This window comes from Pinus tabuliformis, chromosome 1_2 (assembly GCF_031772625.1).
Source record: "Pinus tabuliformis cultivar Carrire ecotype Pingquan chromosome 1_2, CPIR1, whole genome shotgun sequence".
Taxonomy (NCBI): Eukaryota; Viridiplantae; Streptophyta; class Pinopsida; order Pinales; family Pinaceae; genus Pinus; species Pinus tabuliformis.
In genome coordinates, this window is record NC_142298.1 from 1325123205 (window position 1) to 1325143289 (window position 20085).

Below are 20085 nucleotides of genomic sequence, written 5' to 3' on the forward strand. Positions count from 1 at the left end.
ATTGTAACAAAGCCCTTTTGCTCTTTTTTCTTCCAATTGTTGTGGTGTCAACCTTGTAGGTTGTGGAAGACTATGGGCAACAACACTTCCGTCTTTATAGTTGTGAACGGTATGCTTCCTAGTTGCCATAATTTTGCTTTCCATTTTTCTTGCTAACCTGAATGCCTTCTCTAATGAATCAGGTTCCCAAAGGCGCACATCATGTTGGATATTATCCTTTAAAGACCCTATCAACACATCAATCCTATGCTCCTCTGGAATATCTTTTACCCTTATGTTCAATTTTTGGAACTCCTCAATGTGCTCCATTATTGAACCCTTTTGTTTGAGACTTATCAATTGGCTAAAAAAAGTGTTGCTTTTTGTATCCTCATAATGTGCTATCAATTCTTCCGTAAAAATTGCCCAAGTGATAAATTGTTTACGAGAACAAAGCCATTGATACCATACAAACTGATTTGGTTCCAAATATAAAGTTGTCGTACGTACCTTTTGTGGGTTTTGCACATTATTGAGATCGAAGAATTGCTCCATCTGTAATATCCATGTGGCGGGATCCTTGCCATCAAACTTCCTCATATCGATTTTTGGAACACGGTGAGTCTTCGATCCAACATTAGAGTCTATGGAATCATGATTAACATTTCTTTTGTTCTCATCATGAGTTTCATTTACTACCTTTTCACCATTAGTGACCCTTTCTTGTAGCAACTTCTTCAATTCATCCATCTTATCATCCATGCCATCAAATTTAGTGTCCATGCCATTCACCTTAGCTTCCATTCCATCCATCTTAGCTTCCATGCCATCCATCTTAGCTTCCATGCCATCCATCTTAGCTTCCATGCCCTTTATCTTAGATTCCACGCCATTAACCTTAGATTCCACGCCATTTATCTTAGATTCCACACCACTTATCTTAGCTTCTGTTAGCTTCTGTGAGCGTGACATTTGTTGCACTTGTTCTTGTAATTTTGATATATCATGTAGCATTTCTTCCTCTTCTTCATGAGTCATGCTAGAGCTTTCAGGTTCCTTACTAGGTGTTTGCATTTTCTTTCCTCGGGGCATCAGTTACCGATAATAATGCTTTACTATGCCCTTTGAATTCCGTTAAACCAAGCTTACACAAAAATTTAAAAAAAAACTACACACCTTTTTTCACTTTATAGAAGTCTGATATTGAATCTGATGTATCTCTGTAATTTCGGATCATCCAGTTCTGAAATTGGTATCTGTAGTAGCCTTCTGCGTCCAATGCCACAAGTCTGAGCCCAATTGGATTCTCCAAGGAAGAGTTATGTGAAATCTCCCACAGTGACTTGCTTTTAGACTGGTTCAGTAGAGCGAACTTGTATGACATGCCACGAGTCACTGTTTCAACCTTTGAATCTGAAACTCACCCACAAGAAACTACAGTCCGTCCTCTTTCTGTACCTTTTTACGAAATTTCAATCCGATCCTCAGAGAGAGAGTTATGACGATTTTCCCCAGGTCACCTGTTTTGAATGTAATTCAGGAGTCTGCAAAAAGGCCAAATTCCTCAAATCATATCTCCGAAAATATCACGCTAAAAGCTCTGAAATTTGGACCCAAAGTTCAGCGCCAATTCTTCTCAAATGGGTTTTTTTTGCGACTTCTGAAACGTCACAGAAAAAAAGTTATAGCGAAAATGCCACGATGACCTATTTGGAGCAGCGAAACCCTAGAATCCAAAGCTCTGATACCAAATGTTATGAAACCAGCTCACAAAAAGATAGAAAAGAGAGATCCACGCCTTAGAATTCAGCCTCTTCGAGGGGGCAACCTCCTTTACATTACATAAATGAACAATTCTTGGATCATACAAATGAAAATACCTCCTTTCTATATATAGGAGTCTAAGTGGTCCCAATACAATCAGAGCCTACATAACAATAATATTGTAGGGCACAACAATAACAATAGTGGGCTTCTATGTGGCACAATAGTAACAATATGGGCACTACATGGGTACATCAATATAATAAGTGGGTTATACTAACAATAATAGGGGGGTAATAGGGCACAACAATATAAATAAGGGGTATAACTACAATAGTAATGGGGTAATCACTAGTATTATAGGGACCCAACAACTTAAGAAATCCCTTTATGGTCTCAAGCAAGCTCCTCGGGCTTGGTATGCCAAAATGGATAGCTTTCTTTTAGAATCTGGCTTTTCTAGGTGTTATTCTGACAATACTGTCTACACCAAGAAAGTGGGCAACTCTCTTATCATCCTTGTTCTTTATGTTGATGATCTTATTCTTACTGGTAGTGATCCCAACCTTATAAACCATGTGAAGTCCAGCCTTAAAAAGAAATTTGAAATGACAGACTTAGGACACTTACACTATTTTCTCAGTCTTCAAGTCTTGCAATCCAAGGAGGGTATTTTCCTTTCCCAGTCCAAGTATGCTTGTGATATTCTTCGTCATTTTCACATGGAAGACTGTAAGCCAGCCCCTTCTCCCTTTCAGTCTAGAGTCAAACTTTCAGTCTCTTGTACTTCTCCTGAAGTTGATGCTACCTTATACCGTCAACTTATAGGAAAACTCTTGTATTTAACCCATACTCGTCCTGACCTTTCCTTTGATGTTGGCCTTGTTGCTCGTTTTATGCAAAACCCCCGTGAAAGTCATTAGAAAGCAGCTAAAAGAATACTTCATTATGTTTGAGGTACAGTACAGTTTGGGATTCATTACAGTGCGAAAACAGCTCCTCTATTAGTTGGTTTCACTGATTCTGATTGGGCTGGTGACCCTGATGATCGGAAGTCTACTGCCGGTTATGTCTTCACTCTTGGTTCAGGACCTATTACATGGGCTTGTAAGAAACAGGCTGCCATTTCTCTTTCGTCAGCAGAAGCAGAGTATCGTGGTGCTGTGGAAGCTAGTAAGGAAGCCTTGTGGCTTCGTCAGATCCTATCAGAGTTTGGCTTTGAGCAGCAGCATCCAACCACACTTTGGTGTGATAATCAAAGTGCCATTCAGCTATGCAAAGATCCAGTCCAGCATCAGCGCAGCAAACACATTGAACTACACATGCACTTCATCAAAAAGCTCATTCATGACCATGTTCTTGAAGTGCAATATTGTTCAACAGATGATCAGGTTGCAGACATCTTTACAAAGGCTCTCACAGAGGCGAAGTTCACTAAACTTCGATATATGCTTGGAGTTCAGGAAGTTGTCGCTAAGGGGGGATAGGCTCTAGTGCCTCCTTCCTTCTCCTATTGCGTCATATTTGTAACTCCTTCAATCCTATCCCAAGTTGTTCTTAAGGGGGGATGTTAGGATATTCCGACACATAGGAAATAGTTAAGTACAACTTGGTCTAGTTTAGAGTTAGGTATAGAGTTAGGTAAAGTGTGTTTCTTTACCGTTGTACATTTTGTAACTTACAATCCAACGGTCATGATATGTAGTGATCCAACGGTTCATTCTCTCCTCAGTATTACCGACACTTGATCCGTGGCTTGACACTCGATTGGTCCATGAGTTCTATTTAAAGCGCATGGAGGGTCATTGTTCGGGTAATCCGTGCATGAGAGAAGGTTATGTAAATTTTCATTCTTTGATTAATAAATTGCCTGTAGTAGCCACGTTGGCGCAGGCCGTGGAATGTTTCCCTCTTTGAGGCTTTTAACCACGTCAAAAATACTGGTGTATTGATCTGTGATCTGGTTGTGAGCGGTGTCCTTTTGGTGTTCTTTCTGAGGAACTTACCCTGTAAATTCCTACAGTTTCAACCCATTGTTCCTTCATGCCTTTAATTAATGTTGTTTTTAATACATTATCAGGTAAGAGTAATGATGCATAAGGAGATCTTTGAAGATTATACTAAAAATGTTCAACATATTCTTACAATGTCTCATTAGGTCTAGATACCATCTGAAATATTTCATCCTTTAACTCTCTAGACCTACAATAATCCTGATATTTCTTCCAGAAAGCACCTTTCATCTGATCCCAGACATTTATAACATCTTCACCTAACCCCATAAACCATCGTAAGGCAGCCCCTTTTAATGTAGAGGGAAATAGTTTCAGCTTTTGGGGATCAGTGGTATAGTCGTACCCCCAGCACAACACATCGAATTCGAACAAAAATGCATCTGGATCTTCTGATGTTAGGCCATGGAATGTAGGGATGTGCTGGAGAGGAATGGCCTTCATAGGTGCATTAATTGCAGTATCTACAATTGGATATTGCAGTGTGGAGGTTTGGGGGGTTTGCTGGTTCTGGGCCATTTGGTCAAATATGTGCCAATAACCTTTTGGGATTTCTAGGAGGGTATTCCTAGGCTGGCTAGAAGGAGCAGGAATATCCTTAACAGGAGTGGCCTTAATAGCACTTCCTTTGTCTAGGATGATTAGAGTTCCTTTTTGAACTAATGTCTGGGGGGATTTTAGCTCTTGAGGTTCTTCAGCTTCATTTTGGATGATTTTTACAACACTTCCCTTATCTGGGCTGCTTAATGGCTGAACTATTCCAAGAGGAGATCTTGGTTCTTCAATTTCCCCTATTTCTCCTCTTCTCTTGCAGAGATTACTAAGGTTCCCTTCTCGTAATGATTTTGGGCTAGAATTCTCAATTTCTTGAAAATCTTGCTCCTTTGTTTGGTTTTGCACCTCAGCAAAGGCTACATATGGTGATCCTGTCGCCTGAAAGGAACTAGTAGGTTGTCTAGAAGTAGCTTTTCTAGGTCCTACTGAAGGCTGAGATTCCGCTTTTTTAAGGATTTCATCTATAAAGGTCGATCGGCCAAGGGTCACCAACCCCTTAGCTTTATCAGGCTTGGGTAGGGGTTTAAGATTCTTTTCAGGCTTTTTCTGCTTAGTCATGCACACAAATCAAATGCTTATTTCTACCCAAAATAACAACAAATCTGCAAGAAAGCGTGCAGGGGAGCAAGGTTGTTACATGCTCCATATGCAGGTTCTTACCTTCCATTTTTAAAACCCAAATCTCTCCTAGTAGGTACTTACACTAATCTCAAGAGAAACAAATGGCTACACTCTTCCCCGGCAACAACACCAAAATGTTGAGCAGTAAAAAGGGTCTTTTTAACCTCTATTTAACCTACATTAATTATCAATCTAAGTACGATTTGTTATCTCAAGAGTGTACTCAGTCTGAGGCAGTTACTTGTCAAGAGTAATGCTAGTAGTATAGTGCTTTTACAAAAGTAAACAAATGCTGGAAACAAACTCTAAATGTAATGTCAAGAAACTTAAATGATTTGTAACTAGATCATTCACTTAAGAAACTATAGCAATCATCAGTCAAGGATGCAGTAATGATAACTCTTTCCTTTGTAAACTGATGCAAATGAAAATCAATTAAAGAGAAGATCTCCAATCTAGGAACTAGACAACAATAGTCAATGTTTGATACAGTTGTAGATAATTTTGTTCACACGAAAGCATATACTTGAAATGACAATTCAATTAATAGAAAAAGGAACAAAAACTAATCTATTGAAAAGATCGAACGACAAAGCTTAACCAACAGGAATGAATTAAGCAGAAATCATAACCGAAAGGAATTGAACAACAATCTTTAACTAGTAAATGAATTGAACAACAATCTAAGAATGGAACGGCAAGCTTAAGTAATTCTACAAAATATTGAACAACGAACTAAATCAAATGTAAACACACAGTGAATCTAGAATGATGGAATCAGTAATCTGAGTTTAGCATAATAAGTATTAACCACAGTTATAAGGGAACAACAATTGCGATGATAATGGAACAGTAATCTGAATGAACAACAATCACAATTATAGGTAAACTGTAGCTAAATGAACAACAATACCAATCTGTAAATGAACAACAATGTTACTCTGTAAATGAATAGTAATGTCAATCTGTAAATGAACAGCAATGCCAATCTGTAAATGAACAGCAATGTCTGAATTAGACAACATGATATGATTTCAAAATGAACAACATAACCTTTTCAGTTGCAAATAATAATCTCACTATTCAAATACGAATCCAATATAACAGAGCAAGTAAATGAAATGTCAAGGAACAACGAATTACTGAATAAAGCAGGTAAAGGAAAACAAACCACACACGACTTGTAATCAGAAAATAATGATACAGAAAGCAAGTGATCCACTAGGGTAGGGCCCTTAGCCATAAGGGACGCACTGCTGCAGTTACTCCAGAATCAAATAACAGAACAGCAACGAAGTTTATGTATTGATCATAAAAACAGAGTTACACTGATTGCTCTTTAAAGAGATTCGATGATCAAAGTTCAGATTGTAACAACAAATTCTATAAATCAACAACAATCCACCCCTTGGGCTTGCAATGCTGTCCCTTTTTATAGTGGCCAGGCAGAAATACCAAAAGTACATATATCCTCAAGGCAGCGATCCCTCAGGATCCCTCAGGATCAAAGGATCTTGAGGGATTCGCCAGATCTTTAATCTTCAGTTATCTCTTCGTTCTCTTGCACTGGTATTGTGTTTATTCTTCCTTTTCCTGGCCCATGCACTCCGATCTCGATTTCCTCATCTGGATGCGATTTCCTATCAAAGGGACAGCAGTTGGTTTTGCTTTGTATTTTCCTCCGAAATGGTGATCTTCCATTTTCTTCATTTTCTACATAGGAAAAGGCAACAATTATTAATTTTACATTAATCACAATTCCCCTTAATTCTATCATGATCCTTTATCATATGCCCATCTTAGAATGTAAAGAAGTTATGAATTAAAGGAAAAGATAAAGAAATAAGTGGCAATTACATACCTTTTCTAATGCTTAACAACATAAGTTAGGATTCTCTTCTTTCCATGAATCAATCTAAAGGAAAACACACTTGCAAAGAAAAATAAAGAAAATGAGGTTTTAGATCCTACCTTTAATTCTATGCATATGAAAAAGAAACTAGAAAATCAAGTAAAAACAACTAGACTTTGGAGAAACCCCACCATAGTGGACGTGTGGCTCTTCGCTCACATCTTACCATCTTTATCTGCCCTTTAGTTACCCTAAAACTAAGATCACACAGAAAAATTGTGAAATAAACTGAGCTCTAATCCCTTTAGCACCTCCCCAGCAATGGCACAAAAAAAATTGGTGGAATTATATGTATTTTAATTCCAACATTTAATTATCAAATACGGGATCATAAGAATTATAGATGCAAGCACAGAAAATGTAGGACTACAGCCTATTCTAGCATGTGCTAACAATTAACACTATAAAGAACTAATCACTAAGGATTATCATTTGTCACTTGACTGTGGGACTCTAATGCTTATTGGGTTTCGAACCACAATCTTTCATTACCAATAGATGATGTTCATGTGGTTTTATATATGTAGCTTATTAGGTCTTGATACTTCAACAATTTTAATCCTATAGTGATGAAAACACATTAAACATGCTACAAAAAAGTAAATTGCAAAAAAGTAAATGTCAGCAAGTATAAGCAAAAGTGTGTGAGGCAAGTAGAGAAAACAAGGCAATAAACTACAAGAAATGTGTTAACAAACTATCAAAAATAAATTCTAAGCAGGCTTAGAGATATATTGTAGGTTTTTATTTATTGTAGGAATATTTTATCAAGTATCTACAAAGCTCCAATCGATTAAAGAATCCTAAACTGCAAATTACATATTTCTTTAATACTCTGTTCTAGTACAAAACCTAGTACCGAATCAAGTACAAAAAAGATGGAATTTCAAATTATGAATAAGTACTGAATTAAGTACGGAAATTATGTAAATTGAAATTATTAATATTAAAATGTGTTAAGAAACCAAATTAAACTTGTTTGACTCTTTAATCCTGAGAAAAATCAATTTGAATTTGATCATAATGCATTTTACTTAACAAATTTGAAAATAGAGCAATACATCTAATACTAGGTGAAATACAAATCTAATGAAAAATTGAAAAGAACATCAAATGAAATATGCAATCAAATGGAATTCACTTCTTAGACCTAAAGAGAAGTATTAAACAATAAATTGAAAGCGTGAAAGTGAATATGTCTAAGTTTTATCTAACATAAATTCATTGCAAAATAAAATTAAATTCCTAGATGTAAGACTAATCTACAAAACACATGAAGCATCAAAATACTTACCCACACTAACGGTCCCTTCCCAGGAGATTAGTGCTGCTAAGAAAATATCAAATCAAGCTAAGAATATGTACCACAATTCAGCAACCATCAATTCTTTATTCACTTCAAAAATATTTGTTACAAATCAACTCTCTAAATCTCTCCAAAAACTAATCATTGATCTCCTCTATTACAATAATGAACAACCTATTTTCCTCTACCCTTTGAGGCTTTATTGATACATAAAATCCATTGAGTAAAGATAAGATTGAATCCCCTAAAGTCAGAAAATGATTTTACATTTTTAGAGGAAAGTGTCATAGCTATGATTTTTGTATAATTTTATACAAATTGGTGTTAAAGAACCAACCATATCTTCTCGACCATGATGTATTTTTTGGAGATGTTTCTATGGAGCCTAACTTGTTATATTTTCAAAAAAAAAATTCTCTTGGAATTTCCTAATTCAATTCCATGGCCTCAGAAATTGTTCCCAAAAATGATTGTTGAGAGTTTTTTCCAATCTGGGTTTTGTAGAAATTTTGTACAAAACTGCTTCAAAGAACCAATTGTAAATTTTAAACCATATTGAACTTTTGCAAATGGTTTGAGATAACAATAAAATTTTAGTTTTTTCAAAAACTCATTTTCCATATTCTTGAGATTCGCCATTATATGCACGAAAATTGAGGTACAACATGGCAGTTTCAAAACAGTTACATATTTTTTGATGTAGCTTAAATCATGTGCTAGAATCCCACGTGTGAGCTGGATATATTCCAAGGCTTGTACCATCATACTAGGCCCATGTGGCACCTAATTTACCATTCTAGAGAAAATGAAAACATCTTCTATAATTTTGATTTTTTTTTCCCTCCATTCAAATATACAAGTGCAGAATTAAGTACATAATTGTTGAACTGATACAGAGATAGACATTTTCATAGTGTAACATACTCCTTTTCCACATAACCACATTAGTAAACCATCATTGATAAAACCATATTAAAAACTCTTTTAATCATTAAAAATACAAAAAAACATTAATAATTAACCACAAGGTAAAATGAATACATTTAGTGAAAATTGGTAATGTAATAGTTACATAATATGTTGTAAAGGTATGAATATGGCTTTTAAATGAAAGATTTGGGTATCCATTATGATAACATATCTCGAGCTCAGCAATTTTCATGTGAATCACTTGAAGATAGAGATAGTCATGCATCTAGTAGTGGTAATGAAGATAGACCTACCTTAGTAGCAATAGTAGAAGAAGATACCTCTCAAGAGGAAGGAACACTTCATGAATAAATAGAAGAGATATCTTATGAGTGTTATCGTATAGAATATAATAAGAGAATGCCTGGGATTGATGAAGATGGGATACTTCTTAGAAATGTGGAAGATCTCATGGTCACATAGAGGAATCTAGATTTCTATGGTTCCTCAGCTAACACCTCTGATAACAAAAGAAAAGGATCTTGATGAAAGGATATATTTTAGAAAGACTATTGTAAAAGAGATCATGGAGCTATCAAAAGAAAATCTCAAGCAGAATGAGCAATTGAAAAATTATGATCTTGAGAATGAAAAGTTGAGAAAAGAAATAGATGATATAAATGCTCAATAAGAATGGGCTAGCAGACTAAATGAGATGTTGACTAATAAACCGCATGATAAAGAAACCTTATGTGAAATCCTACAAGTTGAATTAGTCTCATTGAGACATGACCTAGAAAAATAAAAATAAGATTTGTCTCAATATTAGAAGCAATAGTAGGATGTTGAGCAAGAGCATCAAAGAAGAGAGAGTAATAGGTAGAGGAGGTAGCAACATTATATGATTGCTTGAGGTAGCAATTAAAACAACCATGGAAGGCACATGAATAAACAACAAAATTCATTTCCCTCTTAAGGAGAAAGCCTTCAAAGAAAAGGTATCTTCTTTTATCAAAATCCATTTCATGGTTATTATTTTTCTTGCAATAACTTTGGACATAAAGCCATGGATTGTAGATGACATGCAATAAAATAGAGTGTGTGTAGCAGCAGTAGGATAAAGTATGTTGGTAGTAGTATAGGCCTTGCTATGAATATTGATAAGTATATAAATCCTTTTGTCTCACTCCTATATCATGTTGAATGCTACAACTATGGAAACGTTGGGCATAAGGCAATAGGCTGCAAGTATAGCAAGGCAAAGCATGCCTCTCAAAATATGCATGCTAATGTAGCAGCATGACCATTGAAGACAACAAAGGAAACTGAGTTTGTCTTAAGTGTTTTGTGTAAAGGGTGTATGTTGAACAATGGTAGGATAAATCATCAAGGAGTTGACTCTTTTACGAAGAAAAATCAAATAAAAATTAAGAGGGATGATTCTCATATTCCTGTGGTAAACCCCTTTCTGAGTTCTAGTTGTAATGAGTGCAAGCTTTAGGTAAGGAAAGGGTGTAGAAACCAATTAATTTTCTCTTTCAAACAAAGAAAAAAGGATGCAAGAGAATTTGGGTGAAGAGAGAGGAATGAAAGGACAAAATATCTCTAGCAATATGAAACCAAGAAAATTCCCAAACAAAGGAAAAGGAGAAGCTAGAAGGAAATGCTCCTGTCGTGACTCAACTATTGAAGGCTTGGAAGAAGGAGGACAATATACTCAGGGGGAGTAAATCCTTTGTTTCTCTTCAATGAAGGAATAGAATGGCCTCAAGGGAGGCCAAATGAGTCAAATTTTGTTGGCATTATGGTGTGCATAGTTCCAGCTAGCTGAGGTTGGCATTTCTTTCATGATGGCAGCCAACTTATGTTAGCATTGATGTCAACCCTATGTAGACTAGTTGATGTATTGATGCCTTCATTATAGTATGGCTATGGTTGATTGAGTTGGAATTGAGCTACTTGTTTTGGCATCGAAGTTAACCTTATGATGTTACTCATGATGATTAGATGATGCCTTGGGTATGGTTGATGGTTCTAAATGTAGTGGTGGTGTTTATGTTCTTGTTCATGACTTAGTATAGGAACTGGAGGATGACTTGTTGCAAAAGTATGTTGGTTTGATGATGATGTTGGAGATGTGCTTAAGTGTGTTACGAAGGTGTTGCATCTTGTGCAGGTGTTTGAGGAGAGTAGAGGACTTGTTGGAGGACAAGTCAATCCTTGTTTGTGGGCCTTTTAGGTCAACTTGGTAGTGACACATAGGAGACATGTTTTTCCTATTTGCATAGGTGTCACAGGACTTGGAAGAGGTTTGGAGGTGAGTTCAGATGTTGGAGAAGGTGATCCAACATATGGCAAAGGTTCTGATTAGATAATTTATGTTTTTCATTATGTTATGCCCCAACTGCACCCATGTAGGCTTGTGCATGCAGTTGAAAGGATCTAATTGCATGGAGACAAGCCTGTACATGTTTTTACAACCAAGATCAGGTAGTTTTGTGTTTGTGATTGAGCTTCTTCATGAAAAATATTTGGATTCCTCGAACACATCAAATGTATTTCGACTTAGAAATTCCCACAAGCTTCTATATTAATTGGATAAGGTCAAAATACGTTGAGTAAGTCCTCCAATGGGTGTGAATTCTTTTAGTACATAACTAGTGGTGATAATGGCTTGATTTTGGAAACTTTTTTCACTCTTGATCCTAGTCCAAAAGTGAATTTTACCCGACATGTTTTCTATTCTTCATTTTGGAGTTGAGTGATGGTTGGTTTTATGTGAGAGTGAGTGAGTGAAGGATGCATGGAGAAGGAATGCTTCAGACCTAGTTAATAGCATAGATACATTTTGTAGATGTGTAAATGGAAGCATTATAGAAGAATTTTGATACAACAGAGCATTAGCTTTTGGATCATATTTGTGGCTACTATAGAAGAGTTTATTTGGAGGATATGGAGTATATTCTATGTCATTGGATGATTGTATTATTGATGTTTGCATTTGTGACACTATTTGTTAGAGCTTGAGAGCATGTCTTTGGTGGTGTTTTATTTGATTTATTAATGGTGTCTTGCTACCGGAGAGCATATTGTAGAGTTGAATCAAGTTGAGTAGATAATTATTAGTTCTAGTTTGAAAATGAATGAAATTGATGTCCGCATAGAGTAGAGAAGCAATGACTTCATGCAAGTGGAGCAGTGATTTTGAAGCTTTAGTGAAAGGAACCGTTTCTTCATCCAATGAGAGCTGAATAGTACAATCAAAGTTGGGCAAGGATCATTGATCATAGTGGCTTTCAACAAATGGTAGTCCGTAGATCTATGTGAGAACATAGTCTTCTAGGTTGATTAGTATAATCGAGTCTCCTAGATGATGGGGGTTAGCTAATTGTATATGAGGTCGAGTTTCCTAGTTGCTGGGAGTCATTTATGAGGGCATCATACTCCTTTTGCATCACTTCTTTCCATTCATCATTAGAAGTAGGTTCTTTTAAGGAATTTGGTTCAAAATATGTAGACAAGTTCAATTCAAAATCATAAGAAACATCCATATCAACAGGTGAATTAGAGTCATCTACATCACCTCCATTTTGCCAGTTTGAATTTCTAATTCATGTCTTTCCAACCTCATCAAGATGGAAACTTTCAAGTGTCTTTGTTAGCCACTTTGGGGGACCATTATTAGATGGTCCAGGCTACTCCGTTGATTGAGTCGGGACTGAATCAAGATTGAGTCTTCCAATTCTATCAATCACATCACTTAAAGCATCATCCGTTGTTGGAGTTTCATGTAGGGGAGAGAGTTCTTCAGAAGAAGATTCCACATGTTGATCTAGTATAGGAATCCACCCTTCAAGATGTGGAATCTTGTTACACTAAAAAATGTCACCATGGCTATTTACAGTTAGTATGGCTCTATCAACAGTCATGCTATCCTCCTGGGCAAGTCTTATGCCTCTGCTCTCCATGTCAAACTCCAAAAAGAGAGAAAGTCTTTATAAATGTATTTATCTCTGGGTACGCAGGTTCTCTCAACCTTACCTGCGGGTACGCACCCAATGTTCACAAAAGCTGCATCCTCGTACGCTCTGTATGTAAAGGGGCAGGTGCATCCCCCTGTAAAGGTCAAAATGCGCAAGTTTCATCTTTAAAAAGTTACTTTTGGTCATTTCTAGAGCATTCTAGAAGGTTGTTCGACGTGTATTGAGCGCCTCCAGATGGTTCATGTACCCCTACCAAAGAGGAACTTATCCCATCAATAAGGGAGCTATCCCATCCAAAGAGGGGATTATCCCATTGATGGTGGACCTGAATAACTTCCTCTAGATCACTATAAATACAGGCATTGGGCCAGAAGGAGGAGAGGTTGGAAGCTAAACATTTCTAAGGGTAGATGCTGCAGGAATTAGGACTCCCATTTAGAAGCTTGTGAGGAGAGATTTCCATCTTTGCTTGTTCTATTTGGAAGTGGGTGAGCTTTGTCAAAGTAAAGGAGAACTCTTGATGGACCCTGGGAGGGACTTGCACAACACCAAGGCTCAGGTTGTAATTGTTCCTTTTGTTTCCTATTAATGCAAATGAGTCCATTCTTCTCAATAACTTGTTATTTATGAGTTGTTTCATGTACTCCTTGGTCTATGTGTTAAATATGTTTTATTCTATGAGATTATCAAGTGCTATTTAATTGTTTGATTGTTAGTGGATGCAGGTTTCAAAGTGAAGGAGGAGCTCATCCGGATCAGCGGGGCTGGACTGCTACAACAGCTTTGGACTACAGGTAGGATCTAAACACTTGATTTCTTATATAGTAAATGCATGTTTAGAGAAGGATTGCTCTTGTTTGTCTTGTTTGTCACTAGAGAGTCTTAGGCTCCTAGGGAGGTTGGTTGTGTCCGCACAATCGACTCTTTCCGCCTGACAAATCTGATTATCAAATTCTTGAAATGATTTTGCATTTGCAAATCTATCCAAGCGATCGAGTTGCCACTCAACAACATTGTCAGTTTTGGATGATTCGAGAAAAATTACATCTCTAGATAAAACAAACTTTTTATTGACTTCATCATAGAGACAGTATGCTTTGGAGGTGTTTGAATACCCCAGGAAGATACACTTACGACTTCTTGCACCAAGTTTGTTTCTATGTACCTTTGGTATCAAGGCCTAATAGGTGGAACCAAAGACCCTGAGATGCTTTACCGGAGGAACATGCTCATACCACATTTCATATGGAGTCTTGTTTCTAATAGCATTAGATGGACGTCTATTCTTTATATATGTAGCACATAGAATAGCATCAGCCCAAGACATTATCTTTACATTTTTGAAGAAGAGCATAGAGCGTACCATATTTAATATTGTCCTATTCATTCTTTCAGCTACACCATTCTGTTGGGGATTATAAGGTACAGTTTTTTGATGTTTGATCCCATGTTGGTGAAGATAGTTTTAAAATTCATTTGATGTGTATTATTTTCCATTATCAGTGCGAATAGACCCAATATGAGATTGTGCATCATTTTCAATCCATTTATGAAAGTTCTTGAATGTTTGAAAAGCATCAGATTTGTTCTTCAATAAATAAACCCAACACATTTTGGTGTATTCATCAATAAATGTCATCATATATTTATTTCCATTTGCAAAAGGAATAGGCATTGGACCACATAAATCTGAATGAATGAGTTCAATTTTCTATGTGCTTTTGAATGTGAATCATGAAAAGACTGTTTGCTATGCTTTCCTAGAATGCAAGCATCACATTGCTTAAATTTCTTAGATATTGTAGGAAAACCAACAACGCCATTTTTCTTCAACAAGCGGAGGTTGTCATAGCTCAAATGTCCAAATCTAGCATGCCATAATAAACTTGATGGAAGTGTACCTTCTTCATAATGAGAATTGTATGAGAAATGTTGTGCACGAGCAGAGGTACCTTGCAGCTTGAGAAACCTTTCTTCTTCTATTCCCCTCATGACAAGTGAGTAGTTAGATGCTTTTCTCACCTCAAGCTTGCTATCAAACATATGAATGGAGTGACCTTACTAGCGAATGTGGATCAAGGATAGAAAGTTTCTCTTGAGCTATGGGAGATCTAGAACATGATGCAGAAGAAAGTATGGAAGACCAAGCACTTTAAGCCTGATTGTGCCAAGCCCTGATGGCTTGATTTTTGATTGGTCTGCAAAGTATACTGCTCCATCAACATTGTCAGTAAACTCTTCAAAAAAATATTTTCTCTGAGTCATGTCGCAAGTTGCTCCTAAATCAAGCAACCAATCAGTTTTCCAAGAAGCAAGTGAAGCATTAAATAAATCTTCATTTACTCCAATATTACATTGTGCCACAACATAGTGAGCGGATTTAGGTGCTTTACCTTTGTCTTTGTCATTAGTTTGAACTTTTTGTTGGTTTCTTTGCTGCTCAATTTTGTCCCATGGTAACTTGCATGTAGAGGCATCATGTGATCCATTTCATTTGCAGTGTATGCAGTGAAAATCTGCCTTTTCTCCTTGAGAGTGTATGCCCCCCTACCTCTGAAATATCTTCCTCTTCCTCTTCGACCACCTCTTCCTCTAGAAGAATCTTGAGCAGGATTCTTTTCTTTATGAGCAAGGCACACAGCCTCTTCAGAAGATTCAGGGGTTGTCTTCTTTCCAAAAGCTTTCTCTCTTTCAACAAATTTTTTCACAAGAGAGTCAAAGGTAATATCTTTGAGATTTCATTTGCTTGCAATGACTCAAGATAATTGTAGTAAGTAGGATAAAGTGCCTTGATAAAAGTGATAAGAGGAATATCCAATTCAACCTTAGTGGATTTGGTATCATTCATTATAGATTTTACTTTGGATGCAAGAGCAAGAGGATCATTATTTTGTAATTCAAGGGTGAAGAGTTTAATCATGAGTTGAACAACTTCAAGTGAAAAATGTGAGTCATAGAGTTCTTTCAGCTTTTGTAAGGCTTTGAAAGCAGTTGAAAATGGTGAAATATGACGACTCACCTCTTCATTTACAAATGCTGTGATTAATGCATAAGCTTTGCTGTTCTTATTTTCCCAAATGGCGAGCTCTTTGTCTAAGTTAGGCTGTTTTGGCTCTTTGTCTCCATCTCCAATGCACACTCCTTTCCACAAATCATTGAAAATGAGGGTGTGTTTTATCATCCGAGACCACTCAGGATAGTTCTCCTTACCAGTGATAACTATTCCCATAATGGATATGATTGAATGCATACTGTAACAAACAAACTTCTGCCTAATATAATTCAGCCTAAATATATTGGGGAGTAGCTCCAATACACAAAAAAATTGTACAGCGCATTCATATCAGAAATATACCATATAGCATGAGACCATAGTGTTCACAACACTTCATGCCATAGTGCTTTGACCCATGACCGTTTTTTAAAAACTCTATTCAACACATGGCATTCAATGATTTTTATATGCCAAAAAAAACTTCAACGCATACACGAGTGGGACAGCATATGGTGAATGTAAATACAATGTAATACACAGTGCTCAATATATGGTGAGTGTAAATACAATGTAATACACAGCGTTCAATATATGGTGATTGTAAATACAATGTAATACACATCCTTCAATGTAACCAGCGTTCAAGAAACTATTCAAACTTCAATGGAACCAGCGTTAATTAAATATATATGGATGGGGCAGCGTAAACAACCATATATGATACCAATGCACATATCAGGAATGAAAAACACAACGTTCAATTCACACAGTCAATATATCAACCCAACACACCATAGACTGTTGACAACAATACGCAGCGTATGTTATCACCAATTGAATTGTTTCAACGGTCTTGAATGCACCACACCAACCTCATAGTTAGAATACTATTCAAAATTCGCATGCTTAGTGTGTATCAATGGATTGTTTCTCAGACAACGCAGCATATAATATCATTTCAATGCAACAACACTCCATGCACATAACACCACGATATTCCAGCATATCACTATGCCTTTCTCAGATCACTTCAAAGACAAGTTCAAATTGAAAACCAAAGAAGAGAAATCTTCGAAATAGGCACATAAGGATTCAAAAACGCTCCCACATAAGTTGCCATCCTCCCTCCACTGCCCAACGAAAATGAATAGCTGAGAGATCAGTCGCCGGTCTCACATTGGAGCAATCCTTCCAATGATGATGGCAGAGAGCGCAGAAAGGAGCGCAGAGGGCACAGATAATGTCAGAGATTTGCAGTAGTGACTATGGAGAGGGCAATAGACAGACTCCACAGGGGGCAGTGGACAGACTGCAAGAAAATGGCAGAAGGGAGTTACAAGACTAGAAGGAGATGCAAAAAATGGAGTTGGCTCTGATACCATGTCAGGCCAAGTAGTAACTCCATGAATTAATTCATATTCTATTCCTTCAGGTTGGTCTTTATTATATACATGAGAGAGAGATTGTTCACTTCATCTCCCAATGACTGTTCATATTTCTTATTATTTATTTGCATTAATTACATTCACCCAATCTTCATGATTAGCTGTCAACAGAGCCCTTGTTCCTCCGCTGCATGTATCCTCATGTTGGCGCTTACCTCTTAGCTCTCAAACCTGATATTATCATTGGTGCCTCCTTTGTAAACTTTTAAGCTCCTTTGAGCGTGCTTAGTTGTCCCGTGGGGTTGGCCCTTCATCTTCTTATTGGTTGTTACTTCGACCATACGGCCTTGTTAGTTCCATCGTGTCCCAATTCTTGCTTCCCAAGCCTTTATTTTCCTTTTCCATTAGAAATCATTGGGATTTTTCTTGTGGGTTGTGTTATCAACTGGGTTCTAGTGCTGCACCTATGGACTAATATTTTCAAACCTAGGTTGAGTTGTCTCTAACACTGCCCATGTCATCCTATGCCCAGTCAACCTATCACTTTCTTATTGTACTGCTTTTAATCCTCTCATTTATGACCAACAAGATGATGTCTATTAGGTCCCTATACTACTAGTGTAACCCCTATTGTTATTAGTGCAACCCCCTTAGTATATTGTTGTGCCCATATAGTCTCCATATTGTTATTATTGTGCGTCATAGAAGCTCACTATTTTTTTTCCCTTGGAAAAATCGCAATTTTCATTAATATAAGAAAATTACATGTTGTAGATGTGAGTACATATGCATAAGGTGTGGCTATGTTCCAGTTCAGAAAAAATTTTAGATCCCAAAAATGATCTCCATGCAGGGAGACGGTCTTTAAATAATACTGCATAACTAAGTCAACATTTAAATATACTCTTGTTTCCAGGAAAACTAGTGTCTTTTTGATCTGCTAGTCCCACTAATATTGGTAGCTATATTAGAAATAAACAATCAAAGGACTTTGTGATTTCCTTTATGTATGATAGATAAGAGAGAAGCAAAGGGACCAACCTAGATCTTTTGCTTGACTCCTTGCTTGATTTCTCTCTCCCTTGATAGAGCTTGCAACTCCTCTCCTACTTGTCCCACTTAGAGAATACCTGTAGAGACAAAGTAACAAAACACCATCAAAGCATATTGATCTATAATATCATAAACAATGTAGAATCATAAATACATTGAACATACAATTGCATTCGCAAATAACACGATTCACAAATACACGATTGTATGGAGGAAAACTCAAAGAACTTTATTTATAATAGAAGAGAGGATTACAACCCAGCAGTCTGATCCAGCATCATCCTCCCAGCATCAAAGCCCTCTTCACCTCATGAAAAGAAAGATCACCCAACTATACAATTCTCTTTCTCAAATACAAACTAACAACACTTCTTTACAAATTACAAAATTCTAGCCTCCAGGTCTCTCAAATGAGGGATCCATTTATATATGTTTGCAGAGGTGTGAGTCATCTCTGGGTTTTTTATTAGTATCATTCCACTTGTAGTTCTTAGTTCCACTTGGAGATTATTTGGATCTCTTACTCATCCCTGGGCGAATTCAGAGAGGCAAGTGTCATAAAGGAAGTTTCTAGAAGATTCCATGAGAATCCACTTAGCAAACTGTCTCAAACTTTGTCCATTCTCACTCATCGCACCCCACAGAAGGCCTCTTTAGTATGCATCACACCTAGCTAGTGTAGGAGTCAGTATGCATCTCACCTTCACATTGGAGCAGTTAGTATGGCCCCGTTTTGGCCAATTTTGAGTGGTTTTTCAAGTGGAACTTCAAGGGGTTAAATATCCCTTGGTTTATTGACATATAAGATTGGGGTTGCAGTGCCCAAATATGTCTGTAACAGTTGCCCCCTAAAGCATGAAGTCGTAAATCTTTTGATGTTGGGTGAAATGCTTTATCATGAGGATCCGAGGTATTCGAACTGGAAGGTGACCTATATAAGATACAATACAATACATCATCATCATATTATTTTCATGATCTAGCTGAGGTGGGCATTCCCATGCTCAGCTTTATACAAATTCATTTTCATGTACATAGGACAGATAACTATCTGCAGTTGCAGACTGGTGATTCTTTATATGTAGAGTCATCATCCCTTAGCTTGGATGATCATCTGTTTAGCTTCTATGTACATTTGATGTCTTTATATTCCTAAATATATCACAACCCAAATGGATGGAACTAGATCCGAGGTCTTCAAACTCATTCAATCTTCGCCCGATGTACAAGTTGATCCATGTGAAAAGATGTTCTGAAGTCGAACATGGAAGGACATCGCCTGATTACCAACCAATATTGTAAATTGTTAATAGGCGTGAGAGGAATCACCGATAATGATAATGATCCTCAAGGTACTATAGTACAATTCACGTGGTGTGAATATATGATCTGACATCGAGCACCACGTAAAATATTTCGGTCGAAGACCATTGATGTAAACCTGTTGTCGGAAGTGAGCAACTTGCCATTGAGGCATGAAAGTTCCAAAGTACTGAAAGGGTTGTTCCTAAGTCAACTTCTTGGATAATGAGCTGATGTCGACAAGAAGTGACCCGTCGTAGGGGGGCCTTGATGTATCCCACATCTACGACACGAAACGTATCAAATGAT